This window comes from Oncorhynchus kisutch, linkage group LG10, assembly GCF_002021735.2.
Source record: "Oncorhynchus kisutch isolate 150728-3 linkage group LG10, Okis_V2, whole genome shotgun sequence".
Taxonomy (NCBI): Eukaryota; Metazoa; Chordata; class Actinopteri; order Salmoniformes; family Salmonidae; genus Oncorhynchus; species Oncorhynchus kisutch.
Window position 1 is genome coordinate 58,503,739 of NC_034183.2, and position 15,550 is coordinate 58,519,288.

General features: G+C 43.4%; 1 protein-coding gene across 3 annotated transcripts in view; it reads left to right on the forward strand.

Moving 5' to 3' along the window:
* LOC109897321 (protein TANC2) overlaps positions 1-15,550 on the forward strand; it is a 137,123-nt gene that overhangs the window by 96,879 nt on the left and 24,694 nt on the right. The gene's annotated exons all lie outside the window — the stretch shown is intronic.

The window sequence follows — 15,550 nt, forward strand, 5'->3', positions numbered from 1 at the left end:
GACTTGCTCAGAGTCACAGCTGTAATCGCTGCCAAGGTGATTCTAATGTGTTTTGACTTGGGTGTATAAACTTATGTAAATTAGATTTCTGTATTTCATTTTCAATACATTTGCAAAAATTTCTAAACATGTTTTCACTTTGTCATTATAGGGTATTGTGTGTACATGGTTGAGGGGGGAAAAAAACGATATAATCCATTTTGAATTTGGGCTGTAACACAACATGTGGAATAAATACTTTCAGAAGGCGCTGTATACTTGTTGATTGTCTCCCCCTCATTTACCCATGCCCTGTACAAACACACTATTTTACCACCACCACACTAACCACCACACTAATGACAGCAGGCTCTGGAAATAAAGGAATGTTTAGAGGACGAGTTCCTTTCTACCCCCCCACCTTTCCCTCCATCACCGGCTGGGGGAGCCTGGGGGGTATGACGTGATTGGAGGGATGCTACTGCCTCACTTCCTCCCTCGCCTCTCCTGTCAGGTGACTGCCATTAAACATGCTCTACTCTCCCTCTCTCTCATTCACTCCCTCTGTAGTCTACTTCACACGTCATCTGTGAAGGGACACAGCATTAGGCTTCAGTTTGAGAGCAGAGGAAAGACGCTGCTCAGAGCTGAGGATTGGTTTGAATGGAAAGTTGATTATCCTCCTCTCCCGGGGTTGCTTGTCAACAATTCATGCAGAACGTAAGAAATTTGGGTTTTATTTTCTCAAGCATTACTGAGGGAAGGATTTAGTTAAATGGTGAGAACTCTTCCAATAAGTCTGCTTTTCTCTTCTCGTTCTATCTCTCTCTTACTCTCAGTGTGTGAGGAGATGCTGTGATTTTTATATTTGAATATGTTATAATTGCATGTTTGTTGCATGTCTTATGTATGTATATTTCTCTGTGTGTAAGTGTGTGTTTTAAAGAAATCATACTTTTGTGTCTGGGCCTTTGCAAGATAATATACTGTAGCCAATATACATTCAGAGAAGCCACCACCTCAACCCACAGGTGTATTCCCCTGGGAAATCCTATAGCCAAGCCAAAGCCAATGAGAACCGGTGTGGGCGGCCATGGCAACTCGGGACACACTCTGAGGCACCTCTCGGTCGTCAAGGAAACAGCTTGCATAAGAAGAACCCACGCGGAGGAAGGAAGTCAGTGGCACCCTCAGGGACACGGGCAGCTGTCACTCTTTCACACACGTAAACGAACAGTCAGTCCTCGTTAGGGAGACTAATCACGCTACACCATCTCCACCACTACTCCATATCATCTCAGATGTATCAACAGTGACACATACTACTGGCAGCAATGGACTGACCAGATGGCCACGGTCAAATGTAAAGAAGACTGTCTCAAAGGAGGTTTAATAAGAAAGACATGGGCTCTTTATTAAAATCTAATGCTCAGACAGAACATAATGCAGAGAGTAAGCAGGTTTACGTCCAACCTTTTTATGCAAGTAAAGTACATGTCGTGAAAATAAATTTGTCGGTAAACTTTCCAAAATACGCTAGACAAACTGGGATCTTTTTGGGACAGTAAATTATGTGAGAAATGGAGGTTTAAATATATTTTTATATAATAACCATCATATCGAAGTAAACTTGGATTCACGGGATGATATGTTGTTTTCTTCCCACTACGACTCGGCAGTTTATTAGGCTCCAGATTAATTAAGTTATGATGTACTTTACAGGGTGGTGAAAGTGCAAGGTGATGAGCTTGATGCTTCTTTCCAATAAATATTGAGGGTCTTGTTCTGGTGACATGATCATCGATGCTTGGCTACCGTTTGACAAATAAAAATAATCAATCTCTTTGGTCCATAATAATCTCATCCTGTAGGCTATACCCACACTGTATCTGCAAGCTGATGGCTAGAGCACACTTGCCAAAACCAGAGTGGGAACATTCGCTATATAACACATTTTAGGAAACACATCAGTAGAGTATAAAATGCAATAAAAACCCATTTAGCTTGTATTTTCTATTGGGTACATGGGAATTTAACTGCAAGAGTTATTTTTATGTGTGCTACGTCATCACGCACAGCATTTTATCTGCAACAAGTCAATTTGATGGAAACCTCTCTGGTGGGAAAATGTGCATATTGTTTTTAATGCAGAGTTTAGAATATTTGCATGACAATCTGTCACCTATTGGATGGAAACCTAGCTAGTGTTGGTCATTTTGCCACTGTGGAGGTCATACCTAACTGGGGTCTTATCGCAATGTCATCTGTAATCTTTTTTCAGCAGTCTAACACTGTATTTCAGAGTGTTTTGGAGTATTGCCTGTTTTCCATTTTTCACCTTATTGCTTTGGTCGATAAGGGTTTCGTAGTCTTCAATTAGTCTTATCACTGTAGAAACTAAATCTGTAAAATGCACAGTACCGTAGATATTCTGGTATTTAAACTTGACACTTTTTACTCTTGCATTCCCAGGGACCCTATTGGCGATAGAAAACCATAGGAAAAGGCCTCTAAAGCCCCATTGAAGTCAGTGTGCTATTTAAGCCCAATCATAAAAGTCAATAGGTTTGCCCCGTTTTCCATTCTTTTTCTTCCTCTTTGTTTCTGTAAACATTATTGCTATTTAAGTGAGCGCCTATGTCATTGTCACAGCATCCGTTTCTTATTGTTATCGTTGTGTTCTGTTTACATAGCCCTGCAATACCCCATAAATGATGACTCTCATTGTACTAGCCAGGGCTGTTCAATATGACCTGTTATTGTTTTTGTAATATGACCTACCAGAGCTATTCCCGCTGAATGTCTTGTGCTGGTGAAAATTGCTCTTGTACGTCAACCCAACTAAGCATGCCAGCTAATTGGATAATAACCTCAACAATAGCATTGGACTAATCGTCTGCACTTGCCATCTATCACCGAGCAGGCGCTAGTGACTACTCGCTTGTTAGCGCTGCTCTCGTACTGTAGCATGTATGCTAGTGATCGTGTTTCTACTGTATTTACGGAGGCCATTATGGCGTTGCACAGTCCAGTACACAATATGGCGGTGACCCTTACAGTCAACTAGCCTGATGGATGACCCATTGCGGGAGGCTTCACCTCGTAGCCACCTCACGAGTAATGGCTCAGTAATGTGGGGCGTGTGTTACCGCGGCTCACATCCCAGGCCTCTCGGAGATGAAGGGTCAGCCTGTGACAGCGGAGGTGTGTGTAGATGGGATTGTGATAGATTTGCTGGCTACCACCGCCATTTTTTTCCCCCATCTGCCATTGTGAATGAGCAATGCTAGATCAAAGAAGTGGAGTTGCTTTCGCGGTACAGTAGCATCACATCTGCTTTTATGAAGTGCTTTGTTTTTGTCATAGTGTTGTTTCTTAGGATTCAAGACATTGGGTTTGGCGTTCAGCATGTCTCGTGGTTAATTTGATCCTGTAGCCCAGTGCAGATGGCAGGTTCTAATTGTGAAATCTATTCAACCCCACCAGTTCCTGTTAATGAATGATCAAGACAAGACTCTTAATCCTAGGGTGTATTATGGATTCAACCCACGCCCTTCCAGCTATATTGAAGAGATGCATGACATATGATAAAGTATGTGTTGGGCTACATGTACTTACACTGACATTTATTCAGAGACACTGGCTTTTTAATCCATCTCTCAACTATGTCTTGACTATAGAAGTCACATATAAGGAATATCCTACTCTCACACACAAACGAGTGCTGCACACGCACGATTGCACACGTGACACACTACTCGGCCGGCCTGTGGGTGCTGTGCAGACCACTCGCTCACAAACATATTTTCTTACTCTGTAATCTCGTTAGCAGGATTTGTGAATCCATCATAGTGACAGCCCAGCCCCCTGTAGAGGAGGGTATTGTAAAGCCCCTTCTCTTCCTGGAAAGTGCTGCCGCAGAGAAATGTCATCTGTCCCTGGAGGGATTTTCTACGCCCATGATGCACTTACACCATCTTATTAATTCCCCTCGTATTGCCCCCATCCGCTAACCTACACTCTCCTCCTTTCCTCTCATTGGCTTCCTTTGAGCGCTCCAGGGGGAGACCAAAGGGAACTGTAAGCATAAGCTTTAATGGAAGGTGTGTCCTTTGGCGTTCTGGGGCGATGGGGAGGTTCTCTCTCGGAGTTAGCATCTCCATCCAATGAGGAATAGCCAGGAGAAAACAAGGACGTAGAATTGTTAGCAGTGTTTTTTGTAGTAGTGCCTGCGATGTGACTGGTTCAACTCTTTGTGCTCTGCACCAGTGTATTTACTGTTCGGTGGGCTTATGTAAGTTGTTGTTGCATGCCAGGAAGTGGTTCTTAACCCAATTCTCTGTCTCTAAATATCTCACCATGTAAATAGAAATGTAACATCTGGCACTCAGATCTCCTTTTTTGTGTTTGTTCAGCTCTTCAGCCATAATGAGGTAGTGCTATTGCAGAGAATATACACTAAATATTTTATATTGGGAGTATTAAACAAGCTAGGAGAGAGCAAAGATGACAGACCGGATTTGTCACCTTGAAATGTGTTGGTTAGAGTGGAGCGTGGAGGCATGTGCCAATCCACCAGGACGCCGTCTCCATGCTGTTCTAACCTGAGGAACGATTTTAATCCTAGAATAACACTTCCTTGGAAAACAAGTAACCCTTTTCACAGTCAGTAAACACATTGGTTGGTTCAAAAGCGAGGGGAGGTATCAAGAGTAGTGTTTTTACATGACAGGACTATGTTGTCTCTTCAAGCTGCAATCAGTTTTCTGGCAACGTTTACCTCACAGAACCTCTCCTTAAACCCCTGGAAGGAGTTGAACTCCAGCTAAACTCAAGCAAGGGACCTTGAAACAGCACATAGTTCTTTGTTAGCTTTTGAGGAGCGTGGCTACTCTTGCCCAGACAACTACTGTAGCTCTCATGCCAGATTTCACGGTCTTTTTTCTGGCCTAAGGATGATGGAAGTATATGAGCTCTGAACACTTTGATGTCCTGCCCGGGGGGGGCGGGGGTAAATCATATTGCGGTGTTCTCCCATGTAACGAATGACAGCTCGTCCCAGCAGACAGACGGTTTGAGAAATGTTATATACCCAAGAGCAGAGTTCCAGTCAAACTCCAGAGTTCACTGATCAACCGCTGTCACTTTTCAGGGATTCGTACCCTCTACATGTCTTAAAGTAATTGTCCAGTGAAAATCTCACTTTTAAAAGTTAATATTCTGTTAGCTTACAGAGCATTCGGAGCCTCTCGAGTGACGCTGCGGTCTAAGGCACTGCATCACAGTGCTAGAGGCGTTACTATAGACGCAGGTTCGATCCTGGGCTGTGTCGCAGCCATCCGCGACTGCGAGACCCATGAGGTGGAGCACAATTGGCTCAGCGTCGTCCTTGTGGGAGGATTTGGCCGGCCAGGATGTCCTTCTCCCATCGCGCTCTAGAGACTCCTGGGCGCATGCACACTGATTTAGGTCGCCAGTTGTACAGTGTTTCCCCCGACACGTTGGTGCGGCTGGCTTCCAGGTTAAGAGAGCAGTGTCAAGAAGCAGTGCGGCTTGGCAGGGCCTTTCCAAATCATGTCCAATCAATTGAATTTACCATAGATGGACTGTGTCCAAGTTGTAGAAATATCTCAAGGATGATCAATGGAAACCGGTTGCACCAGAGATAAATGTTGATTCTCATAGCAAAGGGTCTGAATACATGTAATAGAATTGCAAAAACAATATTTAAAAATCAGTTTTTGCTTTGTCATTATGGGGTATTATGTGTAGATTGATTAGGGAAAAATGTATTTAATCCATTTTAGAATAAGGCTGTAGTGAAATTTTTGGGGAAAAAGTCTAGGGGTCTGAATATTTTACAAATGCACTGTTTACCCAAATAATGTTAACTCTTCGAATCTTTGTTTTCATCTATGCTATTGGCCAGAGAACTGATCTCTCTGCTTGTTTGCTCCCCGCCTGCCCTGGTCTGTCCCTCTCATTCTGGTACAGGTGTCCTCGCCACTCTCTCTCCGGAGCTTTGCTCGCCTACATCATACGCATACATCGCTGACTTTTTATTGATCTGCGGTTGGACAATTTGATTAGTGACTCTTAGGGCAATAAACGAACATGTTGCTCTTGTTCATTTTGCTGTTGTCTACCCTTGGTTTTTACAATGTTGACGATTTACTTTTAGAGCCCTTTACTCTGTGAATGAGGAAATATATGACTGTTTCTCCTTTGAGTATGGTGAGAAACCCGACGCTTGCTCCGGCAATGCACGTGAGAACTATGCACATTTCTCCCAAACAATATGGGAGAAATGGGGCTCTTACATGTCAGGACTGTTCTCTTGGTACTTAACCATGTCTCTGGACTTCACACTTCTCCTGAAATATGTGTGTTTAAAGAGACTGGTGACTCTGGATTCTCCTTCAAGTGCTGTCTGTCAATCCAAATGTTGTAACCCTCGATCTAGACCTGCCATTATCTTGCTTCTTCTATTGTCTGGAAATGTTCAATCTAATCCAGGTCCTGACATTCTTACCCCTTCCAAATGAATTAGTCAGAGTGGCCTGAAGTTTTTGCATATGAATGTAAGAAGTCTTCTGCCGAAACTTGATTTTGACAATATATGGATAGAAACTGCCGACCCTGATGTATTTATTCTTTATGAAACCTGGCTCAAAAAATCTATTACAGACAAAAATATTGACATAAATGATTACAATGTTTTTCATACGAATCGTAAATCTAAGGGTGGTGGTGTCGCTGTATACGTAAAAGTTTCTAAACCTCAGCAATTTGAATATCTGTCTTTGAACCTAAAACTTGGCTCATCTTTAGATATTGTTGTATCTTGTTGTTATAGACCATCTTCTACTGTTGGCTCTCTGGATTGTATTTTCAAATCGTTATCACAGATTGTCTATTCTGAGTTTGTCCTGATGGGTGATCTGAATCAGGACAGGTTAACATCTAGCTCTGATCAACTCTACATTCTATGCACTACCCATCATCTCACTCAGATTGTCAACAGTGTAACGAGGTTGAATATAAAGTATCTTCTGAAATCCTCTTTTTGATTGATTTGATCTTAACCAATACTCGTCATTTTAAAGCTTCTGCTATTTTTGCAAATTACATAAGTGATCACTGTGCTTTTGCCTGTGTGAGAGATGGTAAAATTCCAAAGAAATCTCAACACGTCGTTAAGAAAGGAAACTGGAAGCGGTTTGATTTTCAAGGTTTTTTACATGATGTATCAAGCATTAAATGGAATAGAATGGAATTAATCCCTGATGTTGAACTAGCCTTTTCTTACTTCCACAACACATTCCAGGATGTATGCAGTAGGCCCCTTTTTAAAAAATGCAGGAATAAGGAGAACCCTTGGTTTACTAAGGATCTTACTAAAATCATAAGGGAACTAAATGCTATGTGGGCTAAAGCAAGAGGGACTGGTTCGGCAGACGATTGGATGGCTTTTAAACGTCTTCGAAATATGGGTGTGGCTATGATCTGTAAATTGAAAGCAGACCACTACTTGAAATCTACTTACTCATTTAATAATCCATCCACATTTTCGCAAGTAGTGAAAGGTTTGGAGTGCAAAAAACACACACAGCTTCCTAAACAATTGTTGGTAGACACACAGATTTGTAACTGAGAGAACCTCCATTCTGAAAGCCTTGAATCAGCATTTTTTAGATGCAGGCAGTTTATTTGAAAAGGTCAAAGTAATATATGAGCCCCCTATGAATTTACCTGACACCCCTGTGCACTCCTTCACCAGGTTCTCCTTTTCATCCTTCTCTGTTTCAGAAGTGCGTAAAGCCCTGAAAGAAATTGATGGAAAAAAGTTTGCCCTTGCCCTGATGAACTAGACCCCCGCTTCCTACACCTAGCCGCAGACATCATTACTCCCCCTTAACATGTATTTTTAACCTTACACTTGATGTAAAGGAAATCCCCAAATTATGGAAATCTGCTTTTGTACTGCCTCTCCTGAAAGGTGGAGATCCTTTGCTACTTGACAACTATCGACCCATATCAAAATTGTCTGTACTGTCAAAGGTACTGAAGGTACTGGAGAAAACAAGATCTTAAATGGAATGCAATTGGGTTTTTAGGTCTGGCCACAGCACTGTTTCAGCAACATTGAAGGTTTTAAATGACATCCACTGTGCTCTTGACAAGAAGTTACATTGCGTGTCTGTCTTTATTGATTTGTTGAAGGCATTTGACACCGTGGACCATGCTGTGTTAGTGCAAAGGTTAAAATGTTGTGGAATTTCTGGTCATGCTCTAGGTTGTGTACGATTTGATAGGTAATTTGTAAACCAATGTTTAATAGCGGATGGTTGTAAATCTGAGTCCATAGAGGTGTGCTCAGGTGTTCGGTAAGGTTCTATTTTGGGCCCACTGTTGTTCATTTTGTATATCAACAACATTGGGGATCTTATTGAAACAGTGGATGTTCATTTTTATGCAGATGATACTGTTCTTTATTCAGGTGGTAGTTGTATATCTTTAGCTTTGAAAATTCCCAAAGAGCATTTAACATCATTCAACAGAATCTGTATGATTTAAAGCTGGCTCTAAATTCGGGTAAAACAAAATGCATGGTATTTTTTTCTAATCTAAACATTAGAAAAACCCCACCTCAAACTTGTATCTCAAACAGACAGTTACAAAAATGCTCACTATTTCCTCATAGAGGAGGATTAGCTGGCCAATCTGCGATCTACTCGTATTAATATTTTTGATGACCATTATGCGCCCACACCGTTCTGTTGTTGGGGTACACCCACACCCTTCCAACACAGAAAGCTGCTTTTTAACAAACCTAGTTTTCCTTACTAAATGTTTGAATTATTTCACTCATTGTAATGAATTATTATAGATCATCATTATAGATCAAATCTGGAAACGCTGGACAGTTACTTTAAAAAGAGAGAAAGGACTGCAAATAGCACAGCTGGAATACTTCTGTCTTGTATCATTCTGGAGAGGATGATGTCTCCTCTTAACTGTTGCCCACTGGAAGCTTAAAGGAGAGCGGGCTTTGACCATTAGCTGATATTCCTGTCTGTTTTATTCCCTCATCCATTTAAACATTTTCTTAGGAAGCTGTGTTTGTCATAAAGACTTGGCTCTCGCTCCAAATGACACTCTCGTCTGAAACAGCTTCCCCATAGCCCAGAGTGTGATTCTCTTCTAGGTCTCTCAACTCTCTCCAGCTCCACATAGTAGGCCATGATTTGGTGCACTGGCTGGCATCTCCAAAAGCTGCCTGGTGAACTCAGTCTTCACATCTGCTTGTCAAGAAACAAACCGTGGAAGGACTCACTTTGTAATCACTTGTCCCATCTATAAATATTCCCACTGTTCTCACATTGTGAAAGCCGGACAAAAACCTGCTGTGGTCAGAATACTGCTACATTAAAACTCAAGGAGCATCTATTCTTAACAGTTTGTGGGCATTCAGTTTGTGGGCATTCCCACACAGACATGCTTTAGTTGGTTGCTTTTGTTTTTCAAACCACAATTAATGGAATGCATGCTTGAATTGCCACTAAAATGTCTTAAACTTTTCACTTTGAGTTTCATGTTTCCTAATTACTCCCTTTGTTATCCCCTCCCTGCGGCAGAGAAACAACATATTTTTGTTTGAATTCTGTGTCTGTTCCTACTAATTTTATACTTGTTTTCAAGAGTTGTCTCTAGACTTGTTGCAACAACATTTATAGTTACCGTACTTATGTTTTGTGTGTTAACTTAAACACATACGCAAACTCCATCAGACGACACCCAGTGCTTACTGTAAGTGCAGCTGTTGTGGCTGGATATAGATGTCTTGGTAAAGCTAACAAACAGCAGGTATGGTATCTTGTTGCATAAACAAGACAAGGCCATCCACTGACCCTACCAGACATGCAGGGATGACAGATTGGCCATCTCTTAAAAGCAGTGACACATGAACCACCCTGACTCCGACACCCCCTTGTCCGCTGCAGACGGCTCTCGGGGAAGCAAGGTTAAAGGGGTGATGACCCTGGGCCCCTCGTTTTACCGTCCCCGTGACTCAACAACAGAGTAACTACCCTCCCCCTGCACAGCCTGGGTTGACACACTTCCCATAAGCATTACCATCTGTGCTCTGGTCCTCCTCTTCACAAGCCAGCCCTCTCTCTCTCTTTCACTGTCTGGTTAGTGGTTCCCTCTCTCCTCCTATCTGTGGCTCCCTGCCCTTTTTCTGTCTGCCTTTCTCTGTGAATGTATGTGTATGCTTGTAGGGGGGGGGGGGGGGTTCTCCCATTCCAGAATTGTAGCTTTGCCTCCCTACATTAACCTCTCCCTGTGCCAAGAATACTGACCTGGATATGCACTGTTCCGGTAAGCCTGACCCCTTCGGTCTGTCAGGACCTGATCTGTCTGAGTGAGAGAGCGTGTGTGTGCATGTGTGTGTGACGTTTCTCCCAACTTTAACAGCACCTTTTCATAAAGAAAGGCAGAGAGCATTGCTGAGGTCGCTGAATGAGTTTGGTGGTTTCTCGCTGGCCCACCTCCCTCTCTCTCTCTCTCCTTTCTTCCCTTGCTCTGTGGTGTTTGGACTCCAACCCTTTCAGACTCCTTATGGTTTCTGTTGAAGTCTCAGCCAGTGGTATTCTCTGAAGCCTTACAGAACAACCAAACCGCCAGCGCAGGCCTCGCCTCCCCCCTCCACTGTCCCGTCCCAGCTCCAATGTAGGAAAAAATAACCAGGACAAAGCAGCCCAGCTCATTTTACATCAGACTACTGGAACTATACAGACCCATTTTAGCAAGAGCTGCTTTTGCGCTCATTGTGGGGGTACAACACTCTTACCTATCATGGATTGCACCGCATCAATGAGGAAGACATGTGTCCGCACAGGGGTGAGGTGTTCGCGACAAAGGTGTTTGCAGCGGTGCCGGGAACAGGGTTGTGTAGGCGACGCTATGGCAGCAGGAGTCGGTCATGCTGCCTCGTTACTCCAGAGATTGTTGTTGGATATATGCTGTTTTTCCCATGGGCACACCTCAGAGCTGCCTCGCATTGAGACAGGCCACACTGGAGGAAGTGATGGACAAGAAATGGACAGAGAAGGAGGTGAGAATAGAGGGAAGAAATGGACAATCGCTGTCTCATTGTCCATCGCAGCACATGCAAAGCTCTTCTTTCTCGCTCTCCCCACCTGACTCCATTAGACGATCCATAGTAATACTCAATGATTGACAGCACGTTTGACTAATAACCGCTCACTGTGTTCTGTAGTTCGTAGGCCTCGTTCCTCCCCTCACCAGAGCAAGGTATCAGTGAGAGACAGGAGGGTGTGGATGATGAGGCATGGCATCTGTCTGTAATAAACCCTGTGATAATGACATATATTTGACCTCCGTCATTAGCGCCTCTGTCAGCTCATTACATTTGATCCATTGAAATGCCTTTGTGTGTCACAATGAGAGATGGACCAGAGGCATGGCTGAGATGTCATCCGTCTCGATTAAGGGAGATTTAGTTGGACATGTGGAGACACAAATGGAGGGAGATCACAGCATAAATGGTGTTCAGAGAGAGAGAGGTACATTTGGATAGTGTCTCTAGAGAAGGAAGAATATTGTATTGAACTGAGGTTTTATGTAATTTCAGTTAATTTGTGAGATATTGAGTACACAGTTTAACTGTAACACAGATGACTGTAAACAAATTATAGGTGGTTTGTTAACTTTTGCTGGCACAGGAAGTGCAGCATTTAATTGTTTAATTGCTCAAGTTACTGTCTCCACAACTGTTTTTAATACTGTCTCCAGCATATGTTGAGGGTATTTATTCCTGGATCTCCATACAGATAGACCCATCTCATTCATCTCCCAGCCTTGCCGCTCTTCCACCACCACCACCCACCCCCAGAACCTCTGAAGTCACTCCACTCTGTGCAGCTCCACTAAATCTAACCAGCTTGCTGACTTATTTTCAGACATGTACTTTCGGAGCATAGTGCTTACGGGCATTGTGATCTTACCTCCCCTATAGGTCTATCTCTGTCTGTCTCTCTCTGTCTGCGTCTGTCTGTCTTAAAAATAGAATATCAACTCAGACTCTCCACCAAAACTGTAATCCAAACAATGGGTGACCTGCCAACAAGTTCAGTATGTGTTGTTAAGATGACCCGCCACTCAAACTGCTACCTATGATGGCATTTTTTTTATTTTTTTTATTCAGTTGCGTTACAAGACAGTTGTGATTTGTAGAAGAACAGTAATGATTTCTAAGCATTGGGAACCTACTCCAGAGAAGTTGGAAACAATGTGTCAGTGCCATTGGAATGATAATAAAATGATTAGATTAAGGGTTCCTAGCGTCAGTCAGCGTTCTGTAGCTATTAAATGCACTGCTGTGTGGTGGGCCGTTCTATTTCAGTGCAACATAAGCTTTTTTCACATGCTGTTTCAAAAGGCTTAGTCACTACTGGCTTTGGAAGGAGGGGTCTACATTCCAAGGGATTTGCCATTCAAATGTTGGGGTTGAAGCCTGACCACCTCTGCCAGCTATCATATGATATATCAGTCATTGGTTAATATGCCATCACTCAAAAACCACTTAGCCAATTGCTATCGCCTATCCTGTTTTGAGACCTTTGCGCATTAAAGCTGCTGAGAGAGAAGGCATGAGGTTTCCTCAACCTAACTGATCTTTTCTTTTTCTGCCGTAAACACAAATAATTAACGGTGTCTCTTACGGGAACCACGCCTGGTTAGAGTAGAGCTTGCTGGGAGATGGAGGAGGCGGGGACCAAGGTACTTTGGGATGTTTACGAGGGGTCCCCATGGGTCTTGTATCCCAGAGTGGAATGACTTTAACATCTGAGCTGAGGAGACGCTACTGCTGTTATTGTTTGGATTTGTTGTGACCCTCCGCTGCCCAACTCCCTTTACTACAGACATGGCCAGTCACTAGTTAGCACAATGTTGGGCAGCTCACGAGGATGGGTTCTGTCAATGCACTAGATTGCCATTTCTGAAGTTTCTTGCAGTGACCCAAGCTTGGCCTAAACTGCCCAGAACAAGCTAGTTCCAGTCTGCAGTGTGTTCTCTGGACCACTGTAACTGTGTTTTCCTTGGCAGATGAATGCAACAGGGGTCATTCAAACAGGGATAACCTGTTAGTCATAAATCCATCCATCTCCCCTGCTCTCCTGTTAAAATTCCTGTTGCTGAAATTACCCCCCCACCTCTAACCCCCGTCAGTCTCCAGCACCCTGCAGCCAGTCTGACGTTTTTAATGGCCACTGTCTACATCTCTCTCCAGGAGGGGTTAACAGCGCACTCTAGTATAGATGTGTGTTCATGTGTGTGTCTCTTCTGTTCTAGGGGGGAACATTAAGTGTCAGTCCTAGTAAGGATCCAACGCTATTCAGTTATACAGAATGTCATTGTTAGCGGCTGTACTGCTTGAGAAACCTCTGAACAGACATGTTTGATGAACAACATTTTCCAGCCATGTGCCTTGTAGAGATTTACTGTCATAATGGTGTCAGTGGTGGGATCCAGCAGTAATTATAGTCCACCAGTGGAAGAAAGACAAAGAATGAGGTCTTGAGAGGCTGTGCGAAAGGGCTAGAGCTGGAGAGAGAGATGGAAAGAAAGAGAGAGACGCCCTCGCGCAACCAGGAGCACATTCCGTGGTGCACTGATAGTTGCCATGACGACCATCTGCATTATTGTACTTCTTCAGCAGGGTGAGATTCTGTGGCGTGAGGCAGGAAAAGGAGAACCAATAGAGCACCGTAATGTACGTGCTTCTTTTTCAGGTCTATATGTTTCATCTGGGTGAAAGAGTGTCTGGATTTGTATGCGTTTATTATAAAAAATTCTGTGCCATTTTTAGGCTCACATGTTCTGAAAGAAAAGATCATCTCTAAAGAGCTGTTCTATTTTTTTATGTGCTTGTAGTTGGCATATTTAGGTCGAGAGAATACATTAAAATGAAGATCAATGATTCTATGCTAATAGAAGTCTAATTTCTCAGCTGTGGTACCATATCCCTCTCTCTTAGGCATAGGTGACTAATCAGCCATTTTATAGCCAGTGTGCGTGTAGGTGTGTGTTCTAACAGTGACCGTACTATGATGTGTTAAGGAAATAACACTCCCACCACTCTAGAATGTCCACTGGTGGTGTTTTTTAATTTTTTGTTTGTTTTTTTAAGCCTTTAGAAAAAACCAACTGTCTGTTGCCATGTGTGCCCATTGTTGAGAAGTTTTATTTTGACACAGCCGAGTAGTCGACACACAGGGTTGTCTCCATTGATACACATTTATGGTCTGTGGTGGTGTAGGGGCGGTGGCTGGTGGCCACAGGTCAAACAGACCAGGTGTCCAGATGGCAGTCTCCTGTTTTTATTGGTTTCCGCTACTTCCTTTGACCTGCCCATAGGACCAACAACATGTCTGTCAGAGGAGCAGAAAGTGTCACCTCGCCTACTCCTCTCTTTCTCTTCCTTCTTTCTCTCCGCTCCACTCCTTCATTGAGACGGGGCGTTGGTCCTCTGCCGTCTTGGTGTTGGACTGACTGCTGCCTCATTTGGGTGTTAAACACGTAGTGATGATGAGAGCCGTTCTAGGGCCTTCTATTGGCTCGGAGTGCAGACTACACTGACACTTGTTTATGCTAATACAACTGTCAGCTAGTTAAATAACATCACAGAGGATTAAGCACATGCTCGGAGCATTCCAGTAGCTTAATTAACTTGATTGCCTGATGTAATATGAACATGCTGTTTAATCAAGAAGATTAGCCAAATTGTCCTTAGCATTAAGAGACGTGAAAGAGGGGAATATTTAAGCAGGGACAGCTACTAATACGTGGCAGAAATTGTGCTTGGAATGCTCATGACCGACCCCTTAACAGTGAGGCAAAATGAAGTCATCTCCAGACTTATTTTTGTGGAGGGGTCCTGGTCTGAATAATAGAAATGGGTTCTTAATCCTTCCAAGCCCTCCCCTGTTTATTCCGGTCTTCCTCAGTGTCCCAGAGCCCGTTTGCTCTCCCCAAAGCTGTGCTCACCTCGCTCCATCCCTCTGCTTTTCACATACTGTAGGATCGATGTACAGTCTACCCGACGTCCTCCCGCAGGGGATTGTGGGATAGCTTACATTTGTTGTGAAGGACAGATCTCCAGGGTGTGTAAGGGACAAGAACTTCCTCCAAGGGGATTTGTTGTAAGAACTTTAGTGTTGTTGTGTCTGGGGGAATTGTTACAAGCTCTGTACATTAATCTCTAAGTTATGTGTGTGTTGTGTTGAGAGATTTGGTGGTTGTCTTTGGTGGTTGAGCAGTGCACATGATTCTTTCAATTAAACTGAGAGCAAGCCAACGGCTCTTTGACTAGATCAAGGAGTTGCCTCATTATGGTCCCGGATTGAGAATTGATCCCCTCAGGCTTAATCTGCTGCAGATCAATACATAATTGTCCTGCTATCTGTATCGCTGTACTGTGGTGTTGACCTGAATCCTTTCTCGCCCTCCTTCCCCATCTCCATCTCTCCAACTCTCCCGTCTA